This window comes from Coptis chinensis, chromosome 7 (genome assembly GCF_015680905.1).
Source record: "Coptis chinensis isolate HL-2020 chromosome 7, ASM1568090v1, whole genome shotgun sequence".
NCBI lineage: Eukaryota > Viridiplantae > Streptophyta > Magnoliopsida > Ranunculales > Ranunculaceae > Coptis > Coptis chinensis.
In genome coordinates, this window is record NC_141462.1 from 55,302,559 (window position 1) to 55,316,402 (window position 13,844).

Consider the following 13,844-nt stretch of genomic DNA (forward strand, 5'->3'; position numbering starts at 1 on the left):
CTACAACATAAAATATTAGACACATGCATATAACTAATAACATATATAATATGCATAACATTTGCCCATATGATTCTCATTCAAAATATAAAGAATTAGAGTTAATACAAAAGTAATGCTTTTAGTATATAACCCTATCAATCTCCCACTTATACTCAAAGCATTGCTTTTTAGTATACTACTAACAAATCTCCCACTTATACTTAAAGCTATCACTACTAAAAAAAAGGGTTTTTATCTCGGTTCTAAAATTAGCCTTATCTCGGTTCTGCTGATAAGAGAGATAATATGTCCTGTAAATGAGATAATATGTCCTGTAATTTAGGTACTAACTCTGAGTATAAATCTGTTATCTCGCCTCTTACTTAACCAAGATAAAATATATGGATTTTACCACTGGTGGATAGGAACTAATATAATAGAAAATTTCATTTATCTCACCATTGTGGAACGGATATAATAGGAAATTTCATTTATCTCACCATTCTAAAACTGATATAATAGGAAATTTAATTTATCTCACATTGAACTGATATAATTGATATTAAACCAAATATCTCGGCACTAAAATGATATAATAGCTATTATACCAAATATCTCGACACTAAAATGATATAATAGCTATTATACCAAATATCTCGGAATAAATTAAAGAAAACAGAAATCCCAAAAAAAAATAGAAGTCCAAAAAAAATTGAACTCCCGCTCTACAGTACTCTCTATCTCGATCAGGAATATCATTCACGAACTCACGATAATGGCAACTGCCATTCTAATCCCAAGTATCTCGCTCTCTGCTATCTCTTCGTTTATTTTTAATCCCAACTATCTCGCTCGATCTCCACTATATATCTCTTCGTGTATTTTTAATCCAGCTATCTCGCTCTCCACTATCCGTGTATTTTGCCCTCTTCACCTCTCGCACCAACGACTCAGAAACAATTCAAGTTCCACTACCCATTTCAACTCCACAGCAGTTTAACAACTCTTATGGGTTTTCAGGTACTAAAATTATCTTAGATTAAGCTAGGAGATTATATAGTGTTCAAAACTAGTCAGATTTTTGAAAATTCATGTATAAATAAGTTAGTGCCTAACCTTTATAAACTGATTTGCAATTTTTCCATCAGCTATTCATTCCTTGTTAAAACAAATTGGATCTGAGGAGGTTCTGGTCGTCCTGCCTCAACTTGATTTGCTTTTGTTAAAAAAAAGAAGAAGATGGCGTCTGCTAATGCCCTCACCACTTCATCCATCCTCCAATTCCCAACTCAGGGAAGCCTTAGTAATAGGACAAATCAGAGGCAGAAGCTCAATTGTAGACCATTTACTGCGAGAAAAGCAACCAGGTTTGTTGTACGTGCAAATGCTAAGGAAATTGCTTTTGGTTAGGCTTCAAGGATGACTCTTGGCTGGAATTGATAAGCTTCTTGATGCCGATTGGTGTTACCCTTGGTCCTAGAGGTATATCATTTATATCGATTGTTCTCTTTTGTGATAGATATATGCTTAAGAGGTATATAATGAGAACGGGACCTTATAGAAAATGTTTTAGTTTGGTTTGCCTATGTCCACTAAGTTCTATATGGATATCTGACTTCTTTTAGTAATACCATTCATTGGTCTCAAAATTCTTGTTTCGCTATCTTTCTTGTATATTTTGAAGGAAGGAATGATGTGTTGGATGAATATGGTAGCCCAAAAGTGGTGAATGGCGGGGGTAACAATTGCTCGGGCAATTGAACTTGCAGATCCTATGGAAAATCTTTGGTGCGGCTCTCATAAGGGAGGTAGGATATTCTTTCTTTAGATGCTAGTTTGTTGGCATCATGATTTGTTCTGTCTAAATCACCCTCTGATTTTCTAGTTGTCTTGTTAAAATCTTCTCTCCTATATTTCCCCCTTTTCCCAAAAACGTACACATAATTATTTTGTTTCAACATCGCTAGTGGTTGTTATTAGCGCATATATTTTGGCCCTTCTCCTTTCTTTTGATTTTTTTTGAGTTTTATGCAAGAGGCATTGATGTGTGTAATCAAATTTGTAGAGAAATTATATAGTGTTTCTGCTTTGGACAAATGATTTCATCAAAGATACCACCCTTCGTTTTTTATGAACAGAAAACCATCTTATAGTGATTATGCTCTCCTGCGCTGAAACTTGAAATCATTAGCCATCATTAATATTCTATCCGAAAGTAGAAATGGCTCTTTTCACATTTAAAAAGTTGAAGAAAATGCTTGTTTTGCAGTGCTTGGTTTAAGAGCTAAGTGTTTTTTTGCAGATATAGGATTAAGAGAAAAAAACATATAGGTCTGTTCGAGATACTATGAATAGTAACTGAAATTATAATTCCAGGACTTTTTTTCTTTGTTTTTTGTTGAGGAATTGAGATTAAAACTAATATTTAATGAGTTTTACAATTTGGAATTATTGAAAAGTTCCACAGAATTCCAATTTTATGTACTTACTTTGATGGAGTTAGAATTTCCCTGTGGGAGAGAGACTCATTTGTAACATTTGTATTTTCCATCTTACGGGTTTGTCATTTGTCACCCTCTATTTAGGGTGAGCACTTGTCATCATAACGATTCACATTTTTCTGGTAGTCTTGTTGGGCATCTCGGATATATACCAACTTTTGCAGTCCCGCCATCTTGTGTGTTGCCCTTTTTAACTTTTCTACTCATTATAGTTTATGATCATGAAAGCAATCGATGATCCTTTGAACACTATATATTTTCTGAACTAATGTTCGTGTTTCTCACTATAGTAGGATGAGCCGATGAGGCATAAGCGATTATGAGCATAATAATGATTTGACTGCTTGGTGTTTGGCTTGTCTGTGATGATCGAACTTTAAAATTTAGTTATTTTGTTCAACATGTATGCTATATGTATTATTGGTAGTTTTATTTAGCATTGTATGTAACACAACTACTCCTTCGACAAAAGGTTGCAAGTAAAACAAATGACTCTGCTGGTGATGGGACAACGACAGCATCTGTTCTTGCACGAGAAATCATTAAATTAGGGTTGTTGAGTGTTACATCTGGTGCAAATCCCATCTCGATTAAGAAAGGAATTGATAAAGACTATACAGGGTCTAGTGGCAGAGCTAGAGAAGAAAGCAAGGTCCATTGAAGGTCGTGATGACGTAAAAGCTGCTGCCACTATCTCTGCTGGAAATGATGAGGATATTGGTATCATGATTGCCGATGCTATCGATAAGGTTGGGGCTGATGGTGTTTTGTCTATTGAGTCTTCATCATCCTGACAACAGTTGATGTCGAAGAAGGAATGGAGATTGACAGAGGGTATATCTCCCCACAATTTGTGACAAATCCAGAGAAGTTGATTGCTGAGTTTGAAAATGCAAAGGTTTTGGTGATGAGGATCAAAAGATTTCATCGATAAAAGATATAATTCCTTTGTTGAGAAGACAACCCAATTCGCGATCTCCACTACTTATTATCTTTGAAGATGTGTCTTTGGGGAGGCTTTGGTTACCCTTGTTGTGAACAAGCTTCGAGGTATCATCAATGTAGGCGCAATAAAAGCACCGGGTTTTGGTGAGAGGTGAAAGGCTCTTCTTCAAGATATTGCCATTCTAACAGAGTTGAGTTCCAAGCCGGTGATCCGGGGCTTGATGATAGAAAATACTGAAGTTGAGCAGCTTGGAATTGCGAGAAAGGTGACCATCGCCAGGATTCAACCACAATAATTGCAGATGTTGTGTCAAAAGATGAGATCCACGCTAGAATAGCTCGGATAAAAAAGGAGTTGTCCGAGACAGATTCTCGCGGTATGATTTCGAGAAGCTGGCCAAGAGAATTGCCAAGTTGTCGAGGTGGAGTTGCAGTTATAAAGGTGGGGTCGCTTCTTAAACCGAGCGCTTGAGGATCGTAAGCTCGGATTGAGGATGCAAAGAATGCAACTTTTGCTGCCATAGAGGAAGGGATCGTTCGGTGGTGGTCTTTGCATTGGTTCACCTATCAATGTTTGTTCCCGCAATTAAGGAAAAATTTGATGATCTTGATGAACGGCTAGGTGCGGACATTGTGCAAAAGGCACTTGTAGCTCCCTCTGATCTTTAATAGCCCACAATGCCGGTTGAAGGAGAGGTAGTTGTTGAGAAAATAAAAGCAGGAGAATGGGAGATTGGATATAATGCAATGACGGATAAGTCACGAGAACTTAATTTAGTCCGGGGTAATTGACCCAAAGCAAAGGTGACAAGGTGTGCTTTGCAGAACGCACTTATGGTGGCGGGGATGGTTACGACTACACAAGCCATTGTGGTTGAGAAGCCCAAGCCAATAAAGGCATCTGCAGCAGCAGCCCCATAAGGGCTTTACGGTATGATTCGTGTTTCTTGAAGTGAAGTTACCACCAGAGATTCTTATTGTGTTTCGCCAAAGAGGTACTGGTGGCTGCCACTGGGGAAAACTGCAGTTGAGATGACTTGCACCTGCACTTGCAGATCATATTACATTGTAGCAAGAGAACTTCATACGAAAATTATGGTTTTACATTATCATGGTTTTCTTACAACCGTTGACTAACTGTGAATTAAAATCACAAGCCATATACAAGTGGTCAACTATACCTGTCTTCAAAGCTCATGGAATGGCCCAAGCGTACATATCTGATTGTGCGAGTGAAACATTTTCAACCATCATATCCGTACAGTAAGTGTCCAAAATACTCCGCTTGAGTGAGGGGATACTGAGTAGCCAATTCAATGTACTTTATCAAGGATAAACTGTAATATGTGGATTGTCTTTCTGTACTTGTTCTGCTTTCAGGTTAGATCCTTTGGTGGTGAAAAGCGTCAAATGTCAACATTCGGTAATCAGGTAATTTACATTGTCATATGGAGTTGTGGACATGTTGCCTTCTTGTCAGGAATATGATTGCTCTACCAGAAATACTAGAGTTTTAGTCATGCTATCATTCTATAGACCAAAAGTACTGAAACCTTTGATGGGCTCATTTAAACTTGGTAGATTTTGGCCTACCGGTCGAGTGACACAAAGCTTGGAATTTTCAGATCGCAAATGAAGTATGTGACTAGAATTGTAGTTTATGTTTCGTTGTTAACTTTATAATTGTCTCTCGGCGGAAGCAAAGTGAAAGCAATAAGCATTTCCACGTGGATTGTGACCTCTTTTTGGAGTATGTTTATTTGGATATGATTCTCAATGTTCAAATGGACAACGTGTCAGACTTTGGTAGTCGTATTCTCTGATATAGGAAATATGCAACGGCCAGTCAAAGCTTCGTAAGAGTAATTAATGCTTAATAAAAAAAATGTATTTTATACAAAGAAGATCTTACTAGTTCCATTAAGTACTTTCATATTGTTTTGGTTGGCTTGTTTTGCTCGCATAAGACTTTGATGTTAAATACCCATGTACTTCTTTTACCAAAAATACTAAAAGAATATTGTCGCAGGGTGAGTTTTCTGCTGGAACAGTGGCTTCTTTTATTGGATACACATTCACACTTACATTTGCTATAAGTCATTTTGGATTTTTCAGCTTATCTAATTGGTTCTTTGTATCTCCTGTCTATATAATATTGGCAATGTTTTAGGTACAAGGGTTGGTCAACACATTTGGGGATCTTCGTGGGACTTTTCGCTATTGAGCGGATAAATTTTGTGTTATCCGGGACGGAATCGATGATTCTCTTGCTTATGGTTTAGAAAGGTAACTCAATGAAAAGGAAGTTTGCAATGAAAGCCTTAAATTGTTCTACAATGAGGGGTTCACTAAGGAGAATTTTGCTCCCAATAAGCGTTTCATGTCAGCTTTAAAATCAGCTAGTAATGGATGTAGTGTAGTGTGGTCTGGTGACATTTGTCTTGAAGGTATTTTTTTTTTATCTCATTATATATACTTTCTATGATAGAGCCTTGGTTACAAATGTCTGATGACATTTATGTTTGATGACATTTGTCTTGTGGTTTTGAGTGTGCACCAAGGATTAACATTTACATGACCTCATTCCTTTGTATATTGTATAATGACGATAACTAGTAGTGTTACGAGTGGATTTGCAGCTTTTTAATATATGCTTTCATTTTTACTTCACATTTTTCTATCTTCTTTTGTAAAGTTGGGTTGTCCACCCCCTCTGATTCTTTTATATGTACCATTTGGAAAAGAGATAAATATGAAAAGGATAGGTTACTGCTGCAACATTTTTCTGGTAAGGTCACTGCTGCAACATTTTTATACTTGTTCAATCCTTCCTTTTTTTGCCCTTCTTATTTTGTTTATATTCTCTCTTATTGTGTGGTTTTATTGCTTAGAAGTAACTTCTAAGCAATGTGAGGACCCTGCATCTATCCAACTAGAGCTTTATTGGGGTGAGATAGCTTCCAGTGACACACATAGTAATTATGTCCTTGAGCAATCAAATAATTCTGTTCAGGTAGGGGCCTCCACTAAAGATGCACCTCAAGTTGAGTCCTCGGTTGCCAAGCGTGGAGATATTCTTATTGACATCAATAACCGATTCCCTCGGGATTTCCTGTCAGATATATTTTCAAAGGAAAGATTGACTGAAGAGTCCTCTAGCATAAGTCCGTTGTACAGTGATGGAACTAAACATTGGTCATTCTTTCAGAAGTTAGCACATGATGAGTTTGTTAGAAATGATGTTTCTCTTATGGATCAGGATCATCTTGGATATTCATCTCCACTTACTAAGTTGACGAAGAGAGTCTTGGAGCCTATAATTTTTCACAGCTGATGACCGACGTGAATACTTTAGGACTTGTGGATTCTCAAATTTTTTTTGAGTAGGAAATTTAGCAGGAACCATCTGTAATAAGGAAATTCAGCAGGAACCATCTGTCTCCTTTCCTGAATATATAGAGAAAGGTTAAAAAAATATCTTATTATAGTTCGAAGAATAGTAGTTGATACAATATTTGAGTTTCTATATATAATTGATTGATCACTAGTACTCTTTGAAAGTTAAGTTCATGTTCGACATTGTTCTTTCTTCTCTTAATGAAATAAGTTATTCAAAGAATTTACTTATGTTGGGTTGTTTTTGTTAATTGGTGTTGATGTTTATGAATATGAAAGAAAATGTGGTGGTTTGGGACAGGTTTTTATTTGCTGGTTAATTGTCATGAGCAATACCAACAAAAACTGACATAGGGTGAGATAAAAGGTTGTTCAAGAATCTCTCTTTCCAAAAGAATTTATCACGGTTATTTTTTGATATTATCTCGGTTTCAATAAAAAAACATCTCAGTTTTCTTCTATACTAATTGGTTTCAATCAACAATTTATCTCGGTTTTATTCTATATAATATCGGTTTTATTTAGAAAACTGAGATAATATATTTAGATAAGATGTCAGACTTCTAAGATAATTTAGTAGCTTATTATCTCGGTTTTATAAAACTCTATTACCTCAGTGGATTTTACCTCGGTTGTTTTTTCCTAGAAAACCGAGATAAAAACTCTAACATCTCACCTTTTAGCTGAGCTTATAAGCCCTTTTTTTAGTAGTGTATGCTGCCAAGCATCTGATTGCCATCCCCTCAACATGCCTGTCAAGGGGTCAACTAGGTTATCTTCTGATGCTATCTTGGTAACAGTAACATCTCCTCTTATTAGGTGGTACTTGCGCTCAATGTATTTACTTGCTTACAAGAAGTTCTGGAGCCAAACTGATTATTTGGTTGCCTCAGTGGCTGCCACATATTCAGCTTCCTTGGTAAAATCAGACAAGCATTTCTTCTTGACAATCCTCCATACTATGGCTCCACCTCACAAGGTAAACACACAACCTGAGGTAGACTTACTCTTGTCCCTATCTGACTGAAAATCAGAATCTGTATACCCTAAGGGAACCAAACTATCTGCTTGGTATACTAACATATAATCCTTAGTCCTTTTCAGGTGCTTCAGAATATGTTTTACGACAGCCCAATGCCCTTGTCCTGGGTTCTTCTGATATCTGCTAACCATGCCAACGGCAAAGCAGATGTCTGGTCTCGTGCATAACATGGTGTACATTAAGCTTCCTACAGCCGAAGTATAAGGAACCGCTTTCATGTCCTCTATCTTTTTTGGTGTCTTGGGACACATATCCTTTGATAGAAGAACTCCATGCCTGAAAGGCAAGAAACCTTTCTTGGAGTTTTGCATGTTAGAACGAGTCAACACAGTATCAATATAGGTAGCCTGAGATAAGCACAACATCATTTTCTTGCGATCTCTTATAATTTTGATCCCAAGGATGTGACCCGCTTCTCCCAAGTCCTTCATATCAAATTGCTTTGATAACCATACCTTTATGTCTGACAACACTTTCATATTATTTCCGATAAGTAAGATGTCATCTACATAAAGCACAAGAAATACCACTATGTTTCCATCAAATTTCTTGTACAAAACAAGATGCTCTTGACCTTTTTCAATAAATCCTTTTGGTTGCTCCATATAGGTGGTTTCCTCAAGACTTCCATTAAGGAAAGTTGTCTTGACATCCATTTTATAGACCCACTTGCATCCAATAGGTTTTACACCATTGGGTGGCTTCACAAGCTCCCAAATTTGATTAGAATCCATAGATTCCATCTCAGAATTTATTGCCTTTTGCCAAGATTCTACATCTCTATCTTGGAGTGCTTCATTGTTGGTCCATGGATCAGGATCTTGGTTATCAGTGGTTATGGCTGAAGACATTCCCAAACCAATCCACCTATCAGGTTGTCTAACAACCCTCCCACTACGACGAAGCACCTCTTGTTCTTGTACGTCATTGGTGACACGTTGTGGTTCCTATTCTTGTACAATTGGTACTGAAGTAGTTTAATGTCTCTCCTCTCAATACTTTTAGAATAATACTACTCGGGGTAAAATTTAATGCACTATGGGTGGAATAAGATTAATGACGTATAAATTGCCTTCTAATGCACCAGAACAGATAAAATGTTTATTTTTCTTAATGACGATCTTGTCATTTAAAAGAAACATGATACCCATCCTTAATTAACATAGAAACTAAAATCAAGTTCTTTCTAAAATTAGGCACATAAAGACAATTCTTTAACACCATAGTCTTATTTCTACCAAAAGATAAACAAACATCTCCCATTGCAACAGCTACTACTTTCGTAGCATCCCCAAAGATAAGGCAATCTCTCCAGCATTAAGTTTTTTGGTTTCCTGGAACCTCTACAATGAAATGCAGATATGGTTAGTGGCTTCCGTATCTACACACCAGGTATTGGTAGATAACACCGCTAAACATGTTAAACGACTAGTGTATGAGACATACCTCCATTATTCTCTTTGTTGAGAAGAGGACAATCTGGCTTCCAGTGTCCTGATTGCGTGCACTTGTAGCACTTGCCCTTAGGCTTTTTCACAGCTCCTTGAGGTCCCATGCCCTTCTTTGCCATGTTCCTATGCTTCTGAACATTATTCTTCTTCTTACCGCCATTAGTCGTAGAAGTAGAAACCTTCTCAGTAGCATAAACCTAAACATAACTATGCTTAAAGAGACTCTCAGCTGACTGAAGTTCTGTCATAAGTTCCGCCAAAGAATACAACCTTTTGTTCATGTTGTAGTTAAGGCGAAATAGTTCAAATCTCTCAGGCAGCATCATGAGAATGATATCGACCTACATTTCCACATCGATATCAGCTCCAAGGATCTCCAACTCATTCAGATAAGCCATCATCCTGAATATATGATCCCTTACAGGAGTCCCTTCAGTCATAGTTGTGGTCATCAAGTTTTTCATGGCAGTTTGCCTAGCAGCCCTATTTTGGTGTACGAAGAGTTCCTTGAGATTGAGCATCATATCATAAGCCGTGGTCATGGCCTGATGCTGATGTTGCAGCACACCTAATATAGATGCCATAATGTAACACCGCAACATCTCATATGCCTTGTTCCACTTCTTATATGTTAGTTTCTCTTCTTCTCCAGCAATATCGTCAGGCTTAGGTGGGCATTCCTCATTGAGTACAAATTTGTACTCTTCAGCAGTCAACACGATATCCAAGTTGTGTTTCCAGTCTATGTAATTAGGGCCAAGAAGTTTGCTTTCCTTAAGAATAATTGCTAGTTGGTTTAAAGTGACCATTTTGAAAACTTGAGAATCACATAAAATAACTATTATGTAGGGAAAAAACTTCTTGAGTTAATAACAAAAATTAATTAATTAATCAACCCGTCAGCACCCTCCACACCGAGAAGTAGTAAGCCACGATAGTGTGGACATTTACCATTCGACATTCGTGGAAATACTTTTGGAGTTAACTTAAAAATCAATTAATTAACCCATCAACACCCTACATACCGAGATGTAGTAAGCCACGATAGTGTGGACGTTTACCATATCTTCATTCGTGTAGAGAGGTTTTTCCTATTAGTTCTATTTCTCGTCAACTTAACAGCACACCACTCGTTAGAGTGGACACATGCCATCTAGACAACTAAAACTAAAATGCTGACCTTCTTTGGTCCTACAAATAATAGCATTGTCTCCGATGGGGAGGATACCATTACTTGCATCTAAGTGTATACCATTACTCAACTTCTAAGTCTATTATCTGTAATGAATCCTTTCAGATGGAGAAGTGAATCCATACATTAATAACTTCATATAGTTGTCCTTTAGAAGTTTGTTCTGGTAATCCGTAATTAGACTCATCCGATATGGAGGAAGGCACTAAAACCGATGTGCAAGTATAATTACATCACCAACAAACCAGTAATGGAGACCGTGGGATTTATATGAAACTAAATTCCCGCTCCCACTTAGTTATTTAGATCTGAGGATCTTTCTGTTTACTGGTCAGGCCTATGTCCATGTTATCTATTATTCATGTGGGCTTAGTTTTTAGCAAACATCCACAAATAAAAACATGCATATAGAATAAGCAAATATGAACAATAAAATGGAAAACAAATTCCCAACTGTTATGACCCATATTCATTGCTCCATCCTATTCACCGAACTCTTTTAGTTGCCTTCGCAAAATCCGGCGGGTTCGGGGCAGCACCCTAAATTTTTTTTTTTTTTTAGAAATCGTGGCCTATTTCCTTCACTGGAAACCTCATGAAAACAACAAATAGATTTCATCTCACTGAGAAAAAAAAATCTCTTTCTGTCGTGAAGGGTGTGACACGCGCTCCAAATATGCCTGCATAAGGTGCATGGGGCGCTCAAGCTCCAGGTGCATCAGCGCTACCCGCACTCCATTTTTGTCTGTCCAAGGCGCGTGGCGCGCTCAAGCTTATATCGACTTCTAGGCGCATCAGCGGGACCTGCGCTCCATTTTTTGTCTGTCCAAGGCGCGTGGCGCGCTCAAGCTTATATCGACTTCCAAGCGCATCAGCGCGACCCGCGCTCAAGCATAAAAATTCATATCCGGATTTTCAACTAATCCAAATCTTGATCTTTTTTATCTTTTGATCTTTACAATAGATTACATCAAGGATAATAAACAAATAACACGATACATACCGTGATTTAAATTACATCCACCAATAATCAAAAGCTGTAAAACCAATCAATTTTTCATAAAAACAAAAATCGATCCATTTCTTTCCAGAAATCATTCTAACCATAACAGTTGGTCTAGATGCCTGTAAAACCATGTTAGAAAAATTCTACATCTACCAACAAATCTACATGCTCCGTTACCAATTGTAGGAACTGTTATTTCAGAATGAATATTTCTACAAACCGTGAAAACCACGCGCAGCGGAATTAATGGTTCTCACAATTTTGAATTGGAAAACATACTTGTAAATCCGACTTCTTGATAACTTTGAGAATCCAATAGCTATGAAATCAACAATCAACCTCTTGATCTTCTGTTGTATTCCTTTCAATAGATTGGACGTTGTGTGGGCAACAATCTACCAACCCCCTTCTTTCTCACGAAGCTAGAACTGATTTTAGATCTATCTTTCCTTGCCTCTCTTTTCAATCTAGATGAATAGTGAATTTCGGCCAGGAGAGAAGGGTTTCTATTTATAGGCTACAACAGGGACCATGACGAGAAATTAAGGTTGAGCCTCCTGACGGGCTTGGGCTTCCCATGTTCTCCCAAAACACACGTCCCAAGTTCGTCAACAAATGACTTATTCCACTAAAGGCCATTGTTGCACTACCGCCCTAATCCCAAATTACGTGTCAGCATTTATGGGCTCCATATTATATGCTTGTTGATCTCCCCATGTTTAAAATATCGAATGCTCGTTGATTAAGTCAAGTTACTGACAACTACATTAATCAACTTCTTATGTCCTTGAGTAGTACCACTCAACCTCATTGTCATGTCGGATCAAATCAACCTACAGGGTTTGCATGACAATCCTTATGAGCTTCTCAAGGGGACATCATCAGCCCGACTTCTTGCGGGACATGGATTCCTTCTATAATTAACAACACACCTTACATACAATGTCATTACCCAATCCATCGAGTTTGTTGATTCACAAATGAATCTCACTCATTGATGATTTAAAGCAATGTACAATGCACGTAAGTGCCCGTTATTATATCCGGATTAAGATGACAAACATCCATAATAATAGAGGCGTTTGTTCTCTTATATAGTAAGTATAAAGAGAAATAACCACACTTGGTCCTGTTTAATACACACAAAGTGTACTATTGTAATCCTATAGTCAAGATAGACTAATACCAGATTATACTGCAACTGTACCAATGGTTTGTCCAAATCCATCTAGGTTGTGAACGATTACTTATACTTTATAAGGTAATGATGATATGATCTTCTGTGTGTCCACACCATATCATCTACAACATAAAGTATTAGACACATGCATATAACTAATAACATATATAATATGCATAACATTTGCCCATATGATTCTCATTCAAAATATAAATAATTAGAGTTAATACAAAATAATGCTTTTAGTATATAACCCTATCAAATCCAAGATAGTCATAGGTAGAATGAAGACTCTAGCCCAATATGTGTGGAAAGAGGATAACATATTTTGAACAAGTTGGAGTCTACCTACATAAGATAAACATTTATTCTTCCAATTACATATTCTACAAGTGATTTTCTGTACAAGAGGTAAACAATCCTTGATGCCAAGTTTTGCTGGAAATAGAGGAAGGCCTAAGTATGATATGGATGGAGAAGCAGTAGTAACTCCCATACAGTCAGCCAAAACTTTAATTTCATCAACTACTGTTAGACCTCCTGCGAGCAAAGAAGTTTTGGAGGGGTTGAGGTTAAGCCCAGTTAATGCAGCAAAAGTTTTCAAGTCCTGCTTAATGGCCATGATAGACTTTTCATCCCCTCTACAAAAAGATCAAGATGTCATCCGCAAAGCAAAGATGAGTTATATTCAACTTCTTGCATTTTGAATGAGGGTTGATCCGGCGTTCCTGTAGGCTATGAGAAAGAAGGCCACTCAACAATTCCATGACAAGTACAATGAGGTAGGGTGATATGGGATCCCCCTGTCTGAGTCCCCTTTTAGCTTCAAAGTACCCATGAGGGGTGCCATGGATCAAAATGGAGAAATGAGGTGTAGTATAACACATTTTCACCCAATTGATAAACTTGTTAGGGAAGTTGAATCCGTGGAGAATAAGTTCTAAAGCTTCCCATGAGAGAGTATTAGAAACTTTCTTGAGATCCACCTTGATAGAGCTTCTGACAGTACCATACTTCCTTGTGTACTACCTAATCAATTCATGTGCTAACAACAGATTGTCTTGAATTAATCTGCCAGGAAAAAATACTGCTTGACTAATAGAGATCAAAGATGAGATGAAAGGCATTAGTCTATTAGTTAGAATCTTC

The 13,844-nt window shown here is 37.3% G+C and overlaps 2 pseudogenes; both read left to right on the forward strand.

The window, feature by feature from the left end:
- Positions 1 to 1,117: 1,117 nt before the first annotated feature.
- On the forward strand, positions 1,118 to 4,355 carry LOC147488024 (ruBisCO large subunit-binding protein subunit alpha-like; annotated as a pseudogene).
- Positions 4,356 to 4,539: 184 nt separating this feature from the next.
- LOC147488025 (ABC transporter B family member 28-like) lies at positions 4,540 to 6,976 on the forward strand (annotated as a pseudogene).
- The last annotated feature ends 6,868 nt before the right edge of the window (positions 6,977 to 13,844 follow it).